Source organism: Balaenoptera borealis (genome assembly GCF_965194805.1).
Source record: "Balaenoptera borealis genome assembly, chromosome: 13".
NCBI lineage: Eukaryota > Metazoa > Chordata > Mammalia > Artiodactyla > Balaenopteridae > Balaenoptera > Balaenoptera borealis.
The window spans coordinates 47417009-47434488 of NC_138870.1; the positions used below are offsets into that span (position 1 = coordinate 47417009).

The 17480-nt window shown below is 41.7% G+C and overlaps 2 pseudogenes across 2 annotated transcripts; both read left to right on the forward strand.

Moving 5' to 3' along the window:
- Window positions 1–7050: 7050 nt before the first annotated feature.
- LOC309609466 (cytohesin-2 pseudogene) lies at window positions 7051–12484 on the forward strand (annotated as a pseudogene). Its single transcript, XR_014249717.1, has 2 exons — window positions 7051–11466; window positions 11608–12484. The product of XR_014249717.1 is annotated as a cytohesin-2 pseudogene (transcript).
- LOC309608718 (ferritin light chain pseudogene) lies at window positions 11898–12236 on the forward strand (annotated as a pseudogene). The gene has a single exon. The product of its transcript is annotated as a ferritin light chain pseudogene (transcript).
- Window positions 12485–17480: the final 4996 nt, after the last annotated feature.

Consider the following 17480-nt stretch of genomic DNA (forward strand, 5'->3'; position numbering starts at 1 on the left):
GGGATCGAACCCGTGTCCCCTGCATTGGCAGGTGGATTCTTAACCACTGTGCCACCAGGGAAGTTCCCCAGCAATCTTTTATTATTTTTTTAATTTATTTTTTACATTCTTTTTTTTTTTTGGCTGTGTTGGGTCTTCGATGCTGCGTGCAGGCTTTCTCTAGTTGCGGCGAGCGGGGGCTACTCTTCGTTGCGGTGTCCAGGCTTCTCATTGCCCAGCAATCTTTTAAATCAATCTGCCAAAAGCTGGCACAGAACCTTTCTATTTGCAACTCACTGGCAAGAACTTAACGTGGCTACATCTAGTTGCAAGGGAGACTGGGAGAATGGGATTGTTTACCCAGGTGATTATGTGCCAAGCTAATATCAGAGATTGTATGATTTAGGAAGATAAAGAGATGTTGGAATAGGTGTTTAACAGTTTCTGTTTCAGATATTTCACATATTCTTTTTTATTTATTTATTTTTATTATTAAAAAAAATTTTTTTTTTGGCCACACCGCTCAGCTTGTGGGTTCTTAGTTCCCCGACCAGGGATCGAACCTGGGCCCTCAGCAGTGAGAGCGCAGAGTCCTAACCATTGGACTGCCAGGGAATTCCCTATACTGTTTTTTAAAAGGTGGAGGAAAAGTGCAGTTCTCAGAAACTTAAGAAATTGGTGACCAGGGGTGGTTGGAAAAGGGATAAAAAGAGGAGAATGGGAAGGGGTAGTACAGATGAGGATAAGGTTAACACTTCTTTGAGAATACCTTTTTGTATAGCACCATGGTAATGCTTCACATGCCCTTCATATTCCCCCAAAATAAATAAATCAAACAAATGAGGGCTTCCCTGGTGGTGCAGTGGTTAAGAATCCGCCTGCCAATGCAGGGGACATGGGTTCGAGCCCTGGTCCGGGAATATCCCACATGCCGCGGAGCAACTAAGCCAGTGCGCCACAACTACTGAGCCTGTGCTCTAGAGCCCGTGAGCCACAACTACTGAGCCCGCGTGCCACAACTACTGAAGCCCGCACGCCTAGAGCCTGTGCTCTGCAACAAAGGAAGCCACCACAATGAGAAGCCTGCGCACTGCGACAAAGAGTAGCCCCCGCTCTCCACAACTAGAGAAAGCCCGCATGCAGCAACGAAGACCCAACGCAGCCGAAAATAAATAAATAAATTTATTAAAAAAAAAAAAAAAAAGAGAATGTGGAAGGAACCCAAAATGGTGTACAAACAGTAACATATGGATCTAACTGTATTTTAAATAAAAAAACACAGTCACACTGAAAGAGTGATGAAGAAAAGAACTACCCTGAAATAACTTTGGGAAACAGTATCTTGTCTGGATTCTGCAAGGTTAAAGACAAAAATAACTGTACATAAATTCTGTAATAGAATTAGGAATATGGGTTAGCAATTCTGACACTACTTTATGGGCATGCTAGAGCTGAATAATTAAGTAAAAACACTATTAAAAAATAAACAAAAATTGTGGGCTTCCCTGGTGGCGCAGTGGTTTAGAATCCGCCTGCCGATGCAGGGGACACGGGTTCAAGCCCTGGTCCGGGAAGATCCCACATGCCGCGGAGCAACTAAGCCCGTGTGCCACAATTACTGAGCCTGTGCTCTAGAGCCCACGAGGCACAACTACTGAGCCCACGTGCAACAAAGACTGAAGCCTGGGTGCTTAGAGCCCATGCTCTGCAGCAAGAGACGCCAACACAATGAGAAGCCCGCGCGCCGCAGGGAAGAGTAGCCCCCACTTGCCGCAACTAGAGAAAGCCTGCACGCAGCAACGAAGACCCAATGCAGCCCAAAATAAATAAATAAAATTTACAATAAAATAAATAAACAAAAATTGTGACATCTACTTTTGCTTCCATATCTAAAGAAGTGTCTTCCTTCAAGCCCAGGATGACCCTTCTCCCTTGTTCTTTTTTTTTTTTTTCTCCTCTCCCTTTGCTCTTAATCTCAGAGTCCTAACCACTGGACCGCCAGGGAAGTCCCTAAATGCACAATATTCTTGAAAGAATGAATCTTGATTTCCTTTCCTACCCTAATGATCTGGGTTGACTATATAGAAAACTTCATCTACCCTTACCTCAGCTTCTTAAATCCTAGACATAGTCCTAAGTAGTCAGGTCCCTTTTCCTCTTCTCTGGGCCCCACCCAGAGTTCTCCATTGAGCACAGAAGCTTCCAAGAAACTTGGAGATCCGAAGCTCCAATGTTCCCCCCTATTCTAGCAGCCTTTTCCCTTCTGAGTTTCTTAAAGGTGAAATTATTCTCCCCTGCTTGCCTAAGCAAGAGAATATTGGAGGGGCAGGGCACAAGAGGATGGACAGTATTGTTTTACTTTCCATTGTAAGTTACCTCCTAGCAATAATTTCCTGCATTTCTGTGGTAGCTTTAATACAGACTATACTGTAATTCCTGGGTGGTTCCCATGGCCCTTCCCTAAGGTGGAGGCTGAGAGAACTACTTTACAACGTCAACATTTGATTATATATATATATTAATTAATTAATTAATTAATTAATTAATTTTGAGCTGCGTTGGGTCTTCGTGGCTGTGCACGGGCTTTGCCTAGTTGCGGCGAGCGGGGGCTACTCTTCGCTGTGGTGCGCGGGCTTCTCATTGCGGTGGCTTCTCTTGTTGCGGAGCACGGGCTCTAGGCGTGCAGGCTTCAGTAGTTGTGACTCACAGGCTTAGTTGCTCCGCAGCATGTGAGATCTTCCCGGACCAGGGCTCGAACCCGTATCCCCTGCATTGGTAGGCAGATTCTTAACCACTGTGCCACCAAGGAAGTCCCTGATTATATTTTTTTGCAGGGATTTCCAGGAATTGGGTCACCACCCACTTTTTGGTCTTTTTTGGTCATCCTCAGAACTGTCATGGCACCTGTGGGTGTGTCATTTAGCATATGCTAGAGTATTACAATGAGCATATAATGAGGCTCAAGGTCCACTGGAAGTTGAATCTTCCGCCATCTTGGGCCTGATAGGTTCTAACCAGTTTTTGTCATGTCCTCTGGCTATGTCATTCCTTTAAAGGTTGTGCCCTGCTCTCTTCCCTCCTGTTTCATAATTTTCTTTAAAATTGTTCAGCAAATAATAAATATGGCAAAATATTAATTGTTGATTCTGGAAGGGAATATAGCTATTCACTGTACTAATCTTTCTACTTTTTTCTATGTGTGAAAGTTTTCATATTAAGAACCCCCACCTTGGACTTCCCTGGTGGCGCAGTGGTCAGGAATCCGCCTGCCAATGCAGGGGACACGGGTTCGATCCCTGGTCCGGGAAGATCCCACATGCTGCGGAGCAACTAAGCCTGTGCGCCACAACTACTGAGCCTGCACTCTAGAGCCCGCAAGCCACAACTACTGAGCCCGTGCACCACAACTACTGAAGCCCGTGTGCCTAGAGCCCGTGCTCCGCAGCAAGAGAAGCCACCACAATGAGAAGCTGGCGCACCACAACAAAGAATAGCCCCAGCTCACCACAACTAGAGAAAGCCCACATGCAGCAATGAAGACCCAATGCAGCCTAAATAAATAAATAAATAATATACACAACATAAAAAAAATTTTTTTTAAAAAGCACTGAAAAAAAAGAACCCCCACCAAAAATATATATATGGAAAAATTCTTATACATAAAGAAATCAAGAAAGTAATCTCATCCATTTTCCTATGCTTACTTTAACTCCCTCAAAGAAGTGATAATCCATTCCTCAAAAAGAACTCTACCTACTTCAATTGCCACTTCTCCCCTTCACATTCTGTATTTGGAAGCAAAACTGATGACTCTCCTTTGTATTTGAAGATCACCTTTAGGTTTTTCCTTCAGCCTCCTGTCCTCTACTTCATGAGAAACAACTCTCAATTCCTTACATCCCTTCTCTCTGCATAATTGGGGGCAGGGAAGAGGAAGAGAGATATTTTGTGCCTTGATTTTGCCACATTCCAAATTATGAGATAACTAGTAATGTTGGAGCTGTCTACTAAATGCTTCAAATTTATTGTTGAAACAAAGTTTAACTTTAAAATGGTTTCTTCTAGGGAACTCCCTGGTGGTCCTGTGGTTAGGACTCCGCGCTTTCACTATGCAGTGCGGCCAAAAATAAATAAAATAAAATAAAATGCTTTCTTCTAATACTTTAGGGCTTCCTTTCCCTGTTGGGTTTGGGGGTGGAATGAGATGTCATATTTTTTTGGCCGCTCCTCGCAGCTTGTGGGATTTTAGTTCCCTCACCAGGGATTGAACCTGGGCCCTCGGCAGTGGGAGTGCAGGGTCCTAACCACTGGACTGCCAGGAAATTCCTGAGATGTCATTTTAATAACATGTCATGGGTAAAATATAATGAGAAAAGTGAAACTCAGTATATTCCGAAAAAGAAAAACAAAACAAGAATAAAAATGTTTTTCCTCAGGTAAGTTTTAAATTATATTTTACTGGCTTTAACTTCCATTACATGGACAATTGGAAATTGACTTCAATTTAAAGTGCAACTCCTAAGAAGCTTGATATTTTGATATATTCTCCATCCAGTAAGTGTAGGTTTCTTACTCTAGGAGAGGGAAGCAGCCTCTTTGCACCTTAAAGCCAAATTCAAGGAGTAAGATGTTTAAGTCTGAGAACCTGTTCTCTTGTTTGGCTCAGGTCCAACAGATGGAGTATTGGACAAAATGAGATACATTCATGTTTTCTTATATGTGGTCAGAAAAAAAAGAAAGATCTTTGTATCTGGTTTTCTTTATGCTAGTTTTTGGTGGAAAATCTATAATTAGATAAGACAAACTCAAATCAGCCACATATTTTACTTTATTGCCTCAAGCTTTTTTTTTTTTTTCCGGGCTGTGCAGCTTGTGTGATCTTAGTTCCCCAACGAGGGATTGAACCCAGGCAGTGAAAGCACAGAGTCCTAACCACTGGACCGCCAGGGAATTCCCTCAAGCTCTTTTGTAGACATCTCAAGAACAGTCATCTCTTTATCTGAGGACAACTCCCAAGGATGTGCCCATTCTATCTAAATGTATCTGGCCCATCACAATTCAGTCAGCCATTTCTGCATAACAACCACCACAAAATCTAGTAGCTTAAAGCAAAAACTTATTTCTTACTATTTTGTGGGTTGGATGGGCACAGCTGGTTTTTCTGCTCCATGTCATATCAGCTGGGGTCAGTCATGTGACAGTCTTCTGGAGGCTTGGCTGAGTCTGCGTGATCCAAGATGGCCTAATACATCGGTTAGTTGGTGCCTGCTGTTGGCCAGAGCTTTTCTCCTCACATAAACTCTCAAGCAGGATAGCTGGACTCCAAGGCTCCAAGAGAGTGAAAAGTGGAAGTTGCCAAGTCTCTTGCGTCCTAAGCCTCAAATTGTCACAGCTTTATTTCCAACACATTCTCATGGTTAAAGCAAGTAGCAAGGCCAGTCCGGATTCAAGGTGTGGGGAAATAGATGCCACCTCTTGAAGAGAAGAGCAGCATGTATATATAGAAATGAGAGGAACTATTGGTAGCCATCTTTGCAGACAGTTTACCACACATGGGGAAGGAGAAGACTAAAAAGAGGGGAAAAGCTTTTAGTTCAGAAAAGAGGAGAAACATGAGACGAGACAGGGAGTAAAACAATAGAGGTACGCTTCTACAATGCTTTTGTGAGTTAGTATTCTAGAATTCCCCCAGGAAAACTAGCTGAAGGTTTATGTATGTTTGTTTTAATAAGGGAAGGCAACGTCATTCATTTCATCTGCCCCCTTATTCTTAAGTCCAGGATGTCAGGAAAAATTTATATATAGACATATATATTTATATATTAAGTGTTGTGTTTAGAACATGGGTTTTCAAGAAAAACTGCTTGAGTTCAACTCCTGCAACCACCACCTAGGCAGTTGCCTAATTTCTCTAAGCCTTAGTTTCCTCATTTTAAAATGAGCTTAAAAGCTATACCTACTTTATTGGATTATTGTGGGGGTTAAATAAGATAATATACTTATTACACTATTTAGCAGATAGTAAAAACTGGATGAATGTTAGTTGTTATTGTTAAATCTATTGTCTGTCCTCATTTGGTAGAGAATTTTCCACTGGAATAGCATAGGGGAGGGCTACATCCTGGTGCCAGTCTAAGTTAATTATTTTGGCCTTCTGGGTTAAGGATCCATAACTTACTCATTTTGCTTTTTCCCCTGTCTCTGTAGACAAAGAGTATCAAAACTGTAATATTTACAATAGATGAGCATTAGAGGTCACCTGCCCTTCCATGTAATGGACAAATCCTCAAAGGGTCTCAATATAACCTAACCTCTATTAGAGATATTATTATCCAATAATAATGCCAAACATTTGTAGACTGTTTTACAGTTTGTAATGCCTTTTCATATTCATTATTTAATTCTCACCATTCTGTGAGATATTAACCTCATTTTACACTTAAGGAAACTGAATCTCAAGGGGATCAAATTACATTCATGTCCAATATTACATAGATTTTTAAGTGGCAGAATTAGTATTTGAATCCAGTGTTACAATATCTACAATTTAGTTTAAAATATTTCAACATAAACAGTGAAATATGGGTATGTTAGCTTAAAATTATACTCTAGGTATGGCTAGCATTCTAATTGGGAATTCACACTCCATAGGGATTACCAGAAGCACTTCAGTTGTCTTAACTCTGATCAACATTAGACATTTTGCATATTAAACTAATGAAATGTCAGAAATTAACTTATATTGGAGACATTAATGGATTATTAATTGGAATAATGGATGTTAGAAATGAGCTCTGATTGTTTAAAATAGTGGTACTGTGGATTGGCTAAAATACTTAAAACACTCCCCATGCTTACATGAATTGGTAATGGTACACGAAATGATAAAACAAAAAAATTTCAGTTAAAATCAAGCAAGGCCTACACCCTGTGTCCTTAGGGATGGAACCTAACACTCAGTATCTAAAAGGTTCAATGTCTTGCCACTGCAGTGGGGGATTTGTAGTTGCCTGATAATTCTAAGGGTAATAAAATCCTGATTTTGTAGTATTACTGCAACTATCTTTTTTTTTTTTTTTTGCAACTATCTTTTTTTTAAAGTATTTACTTATTTATCTATTTTTGGCTGTGTTGGGTCTGAGTTGCAGCACGCAGAATCTTTCATTGCGGTGCGCAGGCTTCTCTCTAGTTGTGACCCGCCAGCTCAGTTTCCCCGCAGCATGTGGGATCTTAGTTCCCAGACCAGGGATTGAACCCGCGTCCCCTGCATTGGAAGGTGGATTTTTAACCACTGGACCGCCAGGGAAGTCCCTATTGCATCTATCTTGATTCAAGCTTCATGCCAAATGTGGTGGGAACATAGAACACGGTGCTTAGGGTTTTTATTTTTATTTTTTGGCTGTGTTGGGTCTTGTTGCTGTGCGCGGGCTTTCTCTCGATGCGGTGAGCGGGGGCTACTCTTCATTGTGGTGCGTGGGCTTCTCATTGCGGTGGCTTCTCTTGTTGCGGAGCACAGGCTCTAGGCACGCAGACTTCAGTAGTTGTGGTGTGCGGGCTCAGTAGTTGTGGCTTGCAGGCTCTAGAGCTCAGGCTCAGTAGCTGTGGCCCACGGGTTTAGTTGCTCTGCGCCATGTGGGATTTTCCCCAACCAGGGATCGAACCCGTGTCCCCTGCATTGGCAGGTGGATTCTTAACCACTGCGCCACCAGGGAAGTCCCTAGATTTTTTAAAAATTGTTTTATTTTGGCTTGCTAATAAATATTTATTTAACACTGTTGGCCTAAAACAAAAGTTATTTCACCAGCCAAAGGGGATTTATTCAGAAGCAGCACAGAATTGCAACTTGGCACATGCAACTATGTGAACCACAAACAAGTCTGAGTGAAAGCAAAGGAGAATAAAGTTTTATAGAAGAGAAGTTGGGAGGAACCTTACAAACAAAATGTCCATCGGAGGAAACTAGGAGTTCAAAGTATAGTGGCTTTTCATTGGCTAAGTTGTCACAGTCTTACTGGCTGAGCTGTTGCCAGGCGAGAAGAACATTTTTCTTCCTCCTCCGCCTTAGTAAAATAGTGTTAGTTCCTTCTGGAGATGCAAAGTAGGTCTCTTCCTGTTGGGATTTGTATTGATGTCCAGTGGCACCTGCCTGAGAGCTCCCCATTGTGGCCTTGCCACTCAATTTTAGTGAGGTTTCCCTTTATTTTCACAATACTAAATGTCATTTTCTGACTTATAAACTTATGTTCTTTTTATTACATGGCAGCTATTCCAGTTTCTCTACTATCCTCCTGTAGTTTTTTGTTTTTTGTTTTCTTTCTGCTTGTTTAGGCGCTGGCAGCCGCCCAGGGGCATTTGAGCTGGCTGACCTGCACCCACAGGCCACTTCAGATCCAGGACTGCCCGTGGGGCCTTGGTAGCCATGGAGGGCAGTGTCTGTGAGCACCCAGACCCAACTCCAGAGGAGCAGATGGAGCTGGAGAATGTCTCACTGTTGAAGCAGAAGCTGCTGCTGGAGATCCACTACCTGCAGGAGGAGCTCAGCGAAGTCATGAGCGAGATGGCCTGGAGGCCAGTGAGGGCAGTGAATCCTTGCAATAGGATTGGAACATGGCAATGGTTAGGAAGAACTCCAACAAGGACCCCAAGAAGGGGGATCTAGTTCTTGGTGGAGAACAAACTTCTCCAGTACACACCCAAGGTGTTCACTTCCTGTTTCCTGTTCAAGGGCAAGGGCCTGAACAAGACAGCTGCAGGGACTACCTAGGGGAGAGGGAAAAGCTGAACCTAGCAATGCTCCATACCTTCATGGATCTGCGTGACTGGTGCAGGCCCTCAGGCAATTTCTATGGAGCTTCCTGCCTCCCCAGAGAGGCCCAGAAGATTGACCAGATGATGGAAGCCTTTGCCCAGCAATACTGCTGGTGCAACCTTGGGGTTTTCGAGTCCACACATGTGTGCCATGTGCTGTCCTTTGCCCGGGATAATGCTGAACACCAGGATTCACAATCCCAACATCTGGGAACAAGCCAGGCCCAGAGCATTTTGTGACCATGAACCAGCACAGCAAGTAGGGTGGGACCTGCCTGAGGAGCTGATCAGGAACCTCTAGGACCACACCCAAAATGAGCCCTTCAAGATTCCAGAAGATGATGGGGATGATCTGACTTTCTTTAGCCAGCACCTGCAGGGCTGGCTTCTTAAGCTGGGAGGGAAAGGGGGCCAGGTGAAGAGTGGAAGCAGCGCTGGTTAATCCTCATAGACAACTGCCTCTACTATTTTGAGTAGACGACAGACAGGGAGCCCAGAGGAATCATCCCCCTGAAGAATCTGAGCATCAGAGAGGTGGATGACACCCAGAAACCTAACTGCTTTGAGCTTTATATCCCTAATAACAAGGAGCAGCTCATCAAAGCCTGCAAAATGGAGGCAGATGGTTGGATGGCTGAGGGAAACCATGTGGTGTACCTGATCTCGGCCCCCATGCAGGAGGAGAAGGACCAGTGGATCAAGTCCGTCCAGGCAGCTGTGAGCACGGGCCCCTTCTAGAGTTGCTGGCGGCAAGGAAGAAGTGGATTTCTGTTAAGAAGAAGTAGGAACAGCCCTGCCCCTTTGCCCCCACTCCATTATTTATTATAGAACTGCCTGCCCCAGTGGCTGGCTGGGTCCTGCAGCTGTGGATCCTGGTGCCCTATTTGGAAAATTCATCACCTCTAGCACCTCTCTTTTATTTGTAATCAGCACGCTGTTGGTAATCATTAATTATTTAAACACCAAATAAATAAATAAACAAATAAATAAAAGTGGGAGATTTCCTACTTGGTGGGGTGGTTATTCTAAATAAAACATTAGCAAAGAGAATCCATCAGTGTGCAAAAGAATAATACAACTAAGTAAACATTATTTTTGGAATGTGGGGGTGGTTTAATATTGAGAAAACCAATCACTATAACTTATTATGATCGTATTAGGATTATTATTAATAAATGCTGAAAAACTTTTCACAAAAGTCAGTGTTTATGCATAACAGTATAAATAAGTAACAATAAGTCTAAGTAAATAAGAATTCAAGGAAACAACTTAAATATAATAAAACCTATATATCCAAACAAATTACAAATATTATCCTAAGTGGTAAAACACTACAGCATTTCATTTAAAATCATAAACTAGTAAGGATGTCCCATTACCATTTACTATTTTGTATTTAAATTTTAAATTTTTATCAAAATTACACAAGCACATGGTTTAAAAGAGTCATTCAACTCTATAATATATGTTATGAAAAAATAACCAGCCCCAACAGTCTCACTCCCCATTTCCACTCAGAGACAATCTCTTATTAAGGAAAACATACAGAAATCAATACCTTTTCTCTGTTTTAGCAATAGGCACCTGGAAAACCAGGGTAGGTTGCTGATGAAGAAAGAGCTATGCAGGAAAAATGCCAGAACTACTGCTCTGGCCAAGATAGAGTAACAGGGATCTGATCTAATCAAACTAGACAATATATGAAACAATTGTTTTCAAGACATTGAATGTCAGGTAATAAGGACAGTGATTACTTAAGAATGACAAATGAGGGACTTACCTGGTGGCGCAGTGGTTAAGACTCTGCGCTCCCCATGCAGGGGGCCCGGTTTCGATCCCTGGTCAGGGAACTAGATCCCACATGCATGCCGCAACTAAGAGTTCGCATACCACAACAAAGGAGCCCACAAGCCACAACTAAGGAGCCCGCCTGCCACAACTAAGACCCAGCACAACCAAATAAAAATAAATAAAAATTAAAAAAAAAAAAAGGAATGATAAATGAGGTGAACCCTATGATTGTTTCAGCTTACTGCCCAGAGACAATTTCCAGGTCATGGCACAAGGAGGAAGAACCTAGGAGGAGACTGGCCGTTACCCTGAGTTAAGGAGATGGAGGCCAAGGTAGCTAGGGAGTACAGGGCAAAGTATCAGAAAGGAGAGAGCTATACACTGAGAGATTTCTAGAGATCTTTAGAGGTTCCCCTTAGGTGTTTTCCTGAGTATTGTTTAGTGCATATACGTGAGGAAACCACTTAGAGTGGGGAAAGAACCGCCTGAAACAATTAAAGAAAGCAATCTCTGAATCTCACATAAGACCAGGAATAGTGCCTACTCCCAGCAGCCAGGGTAGAAAATCTTGTAAATGACTGGGTAGAGTCCTTAGAAGCCTAAGTAGTGGGAAAAAATTAGCCCTAGACCAAACTCTGCTCTGGCCCCATCTAACAAAGCTTAAAAGCAAGACCTGAAAGAATCAAACTATTACCAAGTAATTTAACTGCACCTCAGAACAAATCTCAAGAATATTTAGAGAAATACAAAAATATCCAGAACCCAACAAAGTAATATTCATGTCTGGGCACTCAATCAAAAATTAACATGAATGGAAAGAAGTAGGAAAATAGGACCCATTATGAGAAGAAAATTCAATCAATTGAAACTAATTCAGAAAGTATTCAGGTGAAGAGGGAAGAGAAATGGGAACATATTGTATATGTATAACTGATTCACTTTGTTATAAAGCAGAAGCTAACACACTATTGTAAGGCAATTATACTTCAATAAAGATGTTTAAAAAAAAAAAAAAAAGAAAGTATTCAGGTGTTAGGCAGTGCCCTCCATGGTCGGGGGGCAGGGTAGGATCTGTCTCTTGCTTCAACTCTGTTTGAATGGAACAGACCCAGGGATGCCCCTTCCTCCAGCCTCCAACTACCCTCCAACATTTTTTTCCAGTCCCAACCTTCAGAACCAACCACTCAGCTATCCTCAGCCTCCAGGACCAGCCAACACAATTTTTTGAGCTTAGCTCCTTATTGCTGATCAATCATGAGCTCCCAGATTTGTCAGAATTATTCCACTGAGATGGAGGCCGACATTCACAGCCTAGTTAAATGCATCGGTGGGCCTCCTACACCTACCTCTCCCTGGGCTTCTATTTCGATCAAGAGGATGTAGCTCTGGAGGGCGCTAGCCCGGGAGAAGCACTGCGAGGGCGCAAAAATGCAAAACCAGCCCTGCGGCTGCATCCTCTTGCAGGATGTGCAGAAACCATCTCAAAAACCCAGGATGCTATGGAAGCTGACATTCTCATGGAGAAGACTATGAACCAGGCCCTTTTGGATCTGCATACCCTGGGTTCTGTCCACACAGACCCCCACCTCTGTGACTTCCTGGAGAGCCACAGCCTAGATGAGCAGATGAAACTCATCAAGAAGATGGGCGACACCTGACCACCTGATTAACCTCCACAAGTGGGCTGCTCCCCAGGCTGGCTGGGTGATTATCTCTTCGAAAGACTCACCATCAAGCATGACTATGAGCCTCTGGAGCCCAGTGGCCTTTGAGGAGCCCCTCTGGTATCAGGGCTTCTGCCTGAAGCCTCTCTCTGCAGCCACTAGGCAGCTTTTTAACCATCCTGGAGCTCTCTCCCAAGCCTTGGACCAAATGGAAACAATAAAGCTTTTTGCAGAAAAAAAAAGTATATAGACGTTAGAATTAGTAGACACGGATATTAAAACACTTATAACTTTATTCCATATGTTCAAGAAGCTAGAGAGAATTCTGGGAAGATGGTGGAGTAGGAAGGAACAGAGATCTGTCTCTCCTCCTAGACAACAGTTGCATTGGCAGCATCTGTCTGATGTAACTATTTTGGAATTCTGGAGTCTACTGAAGGCTTAGAGAGTAAATTGTAGTTAATTTTGATCATTTTAGCTCTTAACACAGTAGCAGCTACCCATCTTCCACTCCCAGTCCTATGGCAGGCAGCTGTGCACACGTTCAAGGAGCAGCTTGCAGGCAGCTTGTGGGATCCAGAGTGGGCAAAAAGGGCCCCCTCCCCCAAATGTTGGTGATCTGTGCTCTGATCTCTGATTGCTGTTTCTGATCACAGAGGTGCAGACAAAGACGTGGGTGACCATTGTTTTTGCACCTCCCTTCATTTTTCTCTTTTCCCTTTTTGGAAACCAAGTAAAGACAAGAACATTCAAAGGTAACTGCATATATGGGGAAAACTAAAAAGTGACTGCACATGCTCAGAGAAAGGTACAGGCCCAGAAAAGTCTTGAGAAAACCTTAAGTTTACACCTAGGCTGATCTTGCCACAGAGAATGAATTTGGACTTCTATAGATCAAAGACTTATCATGTAAGAGCTAACACTATAAAGCCCTTAGAAGAAAACATAGGTGTAAATCTTGGTGACATTGGATTAGGCAATGGTTTTTTGGATTTGACACCAAATGCATAAGCAACCAAAGAAAAAGAGTAGATAATTAGACTTCAGTAAAATTTAAAAATCTTGTGCTTCAAAGGATACTATCCAGAAAGTAAGACAGAATGGGAGAAAATATTTGCAAATCATATATCTGATAAGGGTCTAGCAACCAGAATATATAAAGAAATACTACAAGTCAACATTCAAAACACAAATAATTTAATTAAAAAATGGGCACCAAAAATAAAATTTAAAAAAATTAAAAAAAAAAAGGGCACCAGAGAGATATTTATCCAAAGAAAATATACAAATCGCCAGTTAAGCACATGAACAGATGCTCAACATCAATCTTTAGGGAACTGCAAAACTACAATGAGATACAAATTCACATCCCTTAGGATGGCTAAAATAAAGAGAAACAATAACAAATTTTGGTGAGAATGTGGAGAAATTGGAAACCTCATACATTGCTGATAGGACTATAAAATAGTGGAGCCACTTTGGAAAACACTTCCTTGAAATGTTAAACATTGAGTTACCATATGACCCACCAGTTCCACTCCTAGGTGTATACTGAAGAGAAATGAAATGAAGAGAAATGAAAACACACAAAAATCTGTACATGAATGTCATAGCACCATTATTCATAATAGTCAAAAAAGTGGAAACAACCCAAAAGTTCATCAGCTAATGAATGGATAAACAAAATGTGGTATACTCACATAATTGTATACTATGTGGCCTTAGACAAAAATGACATACTGATACACACTGCTACATAGATGAAACCTGAAAACAATCTATTGAGTGAAAACAGCCAGACACAAGAGGTCACATATTTTGTGATTCTATTCACATTAAGTGTCCAGGATAGGTACATTTATAGAGACAGAAAGTATTCATGGATGCCTATTATTGGAGTGGGGACTGAAATGGGGAGTAACTGCTAATGAGTGTGAGGTTTCTTTTTGGGCTGATGAAAACATTCTATAATTGATTGAAGTGGGAATTCCCTGGCAGTCCAGTGGTTAAGACTCCTCGCTTCCACTCCAGGGGGTGCAGGTTTGATCCCTGGTCAGGGACGTTCCGCGTGGCATGCACACGACCAAAAAAAAAAACAACACCTAAATAAATAAATAAATACATTGACTGTGGTGATGGTTGCATGGTTCTTATTAAACACCATTGAACTGTATACATAAATGGGTAAATTGTATGATATGTAAATTATATCTCAACAAAACTGTTAAAAAAGGTCAGTGGGGTGGTTACATGAATCTATACATGTGAGAAAAATTTCATAGAATACTACACACACACATCTCACAAATGAGTACATGTAAAAACTGGTGAAATCTGAAAAATGACTATTGAATGCACAAATGTCAATTTCCTTGTTTTTTTAAATTTATTTATTTATTTATTTATTTATTTATTTTTGGCTGTGTTGGGTCTTCGTTTCTGTGCAAGGGCTTTCTCCAGTTGTGGCGAGTGGGGGCCACTCTTCATCGCGGTGCGCGGGCCTCTCACTGTCGCGGCCTCTCCCGTTGCGGAGCACAGGCTCCAGACGCGCAGGCTCAGTAGTTGTGGCTCAGGGGCCTAGCCGCTCCGCGGCATGTGGGATCCTGCCGGACCGGGGCACGAACCCGTGTCGCCTGCATTGGCAGGCAGATTCCCAACCACTGCGCCACCAGGGAAGCCCTCCTTGTTTTTATATCATACTATAGTAAAGTGAAATGTTGTCATTGGGAGAAGCTAGATAAAGGGTACATGTGACCTCTCTGTACTACTTTTGCAAATTTCTGTGAGTTTATAATTAGTCAAAAAACCTAAATGAATGGGGGAAATGTATATAATGCTAGAAGTAATCAAAATACAGCTTGAGTGGCTATATTAATATCAGACAAAGTAGATTTCAGAGCAAAAATGATTACCAGGGTAGAGTCACTTAATAATGATAAAAAGAGGAATTCAGCAAGAAGACATAATAATCCTAAACATTTATACTCCTAATAACAGAGCTTCAAAATACATTAAACAAAAATTGATAGAATGTAATGAGAAATAGATAAACCTACAATTAAAATAGGAGGTTTTAACGCCCTTCTCTCAATAATTGATAGAATAAGTAGACAACAAACTAGTATAGATAAAGAAGACTTGGGACTTCCCTGGTGGCCCAGTGGTTAAGAATCCGCCTGCCAATGCAGGGGACACGGGTTCGAGCCCTGGTCTGGGAAGATCCCACATGCCGCCGCGCAACTAAGCCCGTGTGCCGCAACTACTGAGCCTGCGCTCTAGAGCCCGTGCTCCACAACAAAAGAAGCTGCCGCAATGAGAAGCCCGCACACCCCCGCTCGCCACAATTAGAGAAAGCCCGCCCGCAGCAACGAGGACCCAACGCAGCCAAAAATAAATAATAAATAAAAATTAAAAAAAAAAAAAAAGACGAACATTACAAACCGACTTAAACTAATTTACATTTATAGGACATTCCACCTAACTCCACCAGAACACACACTTTTTAGGTGCACATAGCACTTTTACCAAGATGGGGATTAATTCCCTGGCGGTCCAGTGGTTAGGACTCCGAGTTTTCACTGCCGAGGGCACAGCTTTGATCCCTGGTCGGGGAGACTAAGATCCCTGCAAGCCGTGCGCTCCCACTTCTTTTCGTACTCTAATCCAATAACAGGGATATTATAAGGCTGAGTAGTAAAGGCCTAGTTTCTTCAACCAGAGTTTTATGTTAGGATGCTAATTAAGACTTACTTTGAACAAAAAAAAATCATGACTAAAGTTTGAAAGTTGCCGCTTTATTCACAAATGGGATATAATCAAACTTAAAAGATTTTGCACAGGAAAGGAAACCATAAGCGAAACAAAAAAACAACCTATGGACTGGGAGAAAATACTTGCAAACAATGCGACCAACAAGGGGTTAATTTCCAAAATATACAAACAGCTCATACAACTAAATATAAAAAAAAAACCCAATCAAAACAATGGGCAGAAGACCTAAACAGACACTCCCCAAAGAAGACATACAAATGTCCAACAGGCACATGAAAAGATGCTCGACATCGCTAATTATTAGAGAAATGCAAATCTACAATGAGATATCACCTCACACGGGTCAGAATGGCCACCATCAAAACGTATAAATAGGGACTACCCTGGTGGTGCAGTGGTTAAAGAATCCACCTGCCAATGCAGGGGACACGGGTTCAATCCCTGGTCCAGGAAGATCCCACATGCCGCAGAGCAACTAAGCCCGTGTGCTACAACTACTGAGCCTGTGCCCCTAGAGCCCGTGCTCCGCAACAAGAGAAGCCACCGCAATAAGAAGCCCGCGCACTGCAGCGAACCCCTGCTCACAACTAGAGAAAGCGCGTGTGCAGCAACGAAGACCCAACACAGCCAAAAATTAATAAATAAATAAATTTATTAAAAAGAAAAAGTACAAATAAATGCTGGAGAGGGTGTGGAGAAAAGGGAACCTTCCTACACTGTTGGTGGGAATGTAAATTGGTGCAGCCACTATGGAAAACAGTATGGAGGTTCCTTAAAAAACTAAAAATAGAGTTACCATATGATCTGGCAATCCCACTCCTGGGCACATATCCAGAAAAGATGAAAACTCTAATTCAAAAAGATACATGCACCCCAGTGTTCATAGCAGCACTATTTGCAATAGCTAAGAAGACATGGAAGCAACCTAAATGTCCGTTGACAATGAATGGATAAAGATGATGTGGTATATATATATATATATATATATATATATATATATATATAATGGAATATTACTCAGCCACAAAAAAGAATGAAATATTGCCATTTGCAGCAACATGGATGGACTTGGAGATTATCATACTGAGTGAAGTAAGCCAGACAGAAAAAGACAAATATTATATGTTGTCACTTACATGTGGAATCTAAAAAACGGTACAAATGAATTTATTTACAAAACAGAAACAGACTCACAGACATAGAAAACAAACTTACGGTTACCAACAGAGAAGAGGGGGAGGGATAAATTAGGAGTATGGGATTAAGAGATACACACCACTATATATAAGAATAAACAACAAGGATTTACTAGCACAGGGAACTATATTCAATATCTTATAATAACCTATAATGGAAGAATCTGAAAAAAATATGTATAACTAAATCACTTTGCTGTATACCTGAAATTACCACAATATTGTAAATTAACTATACTTCAATTTAAAAAATATAGTTTCTTAAAACAAC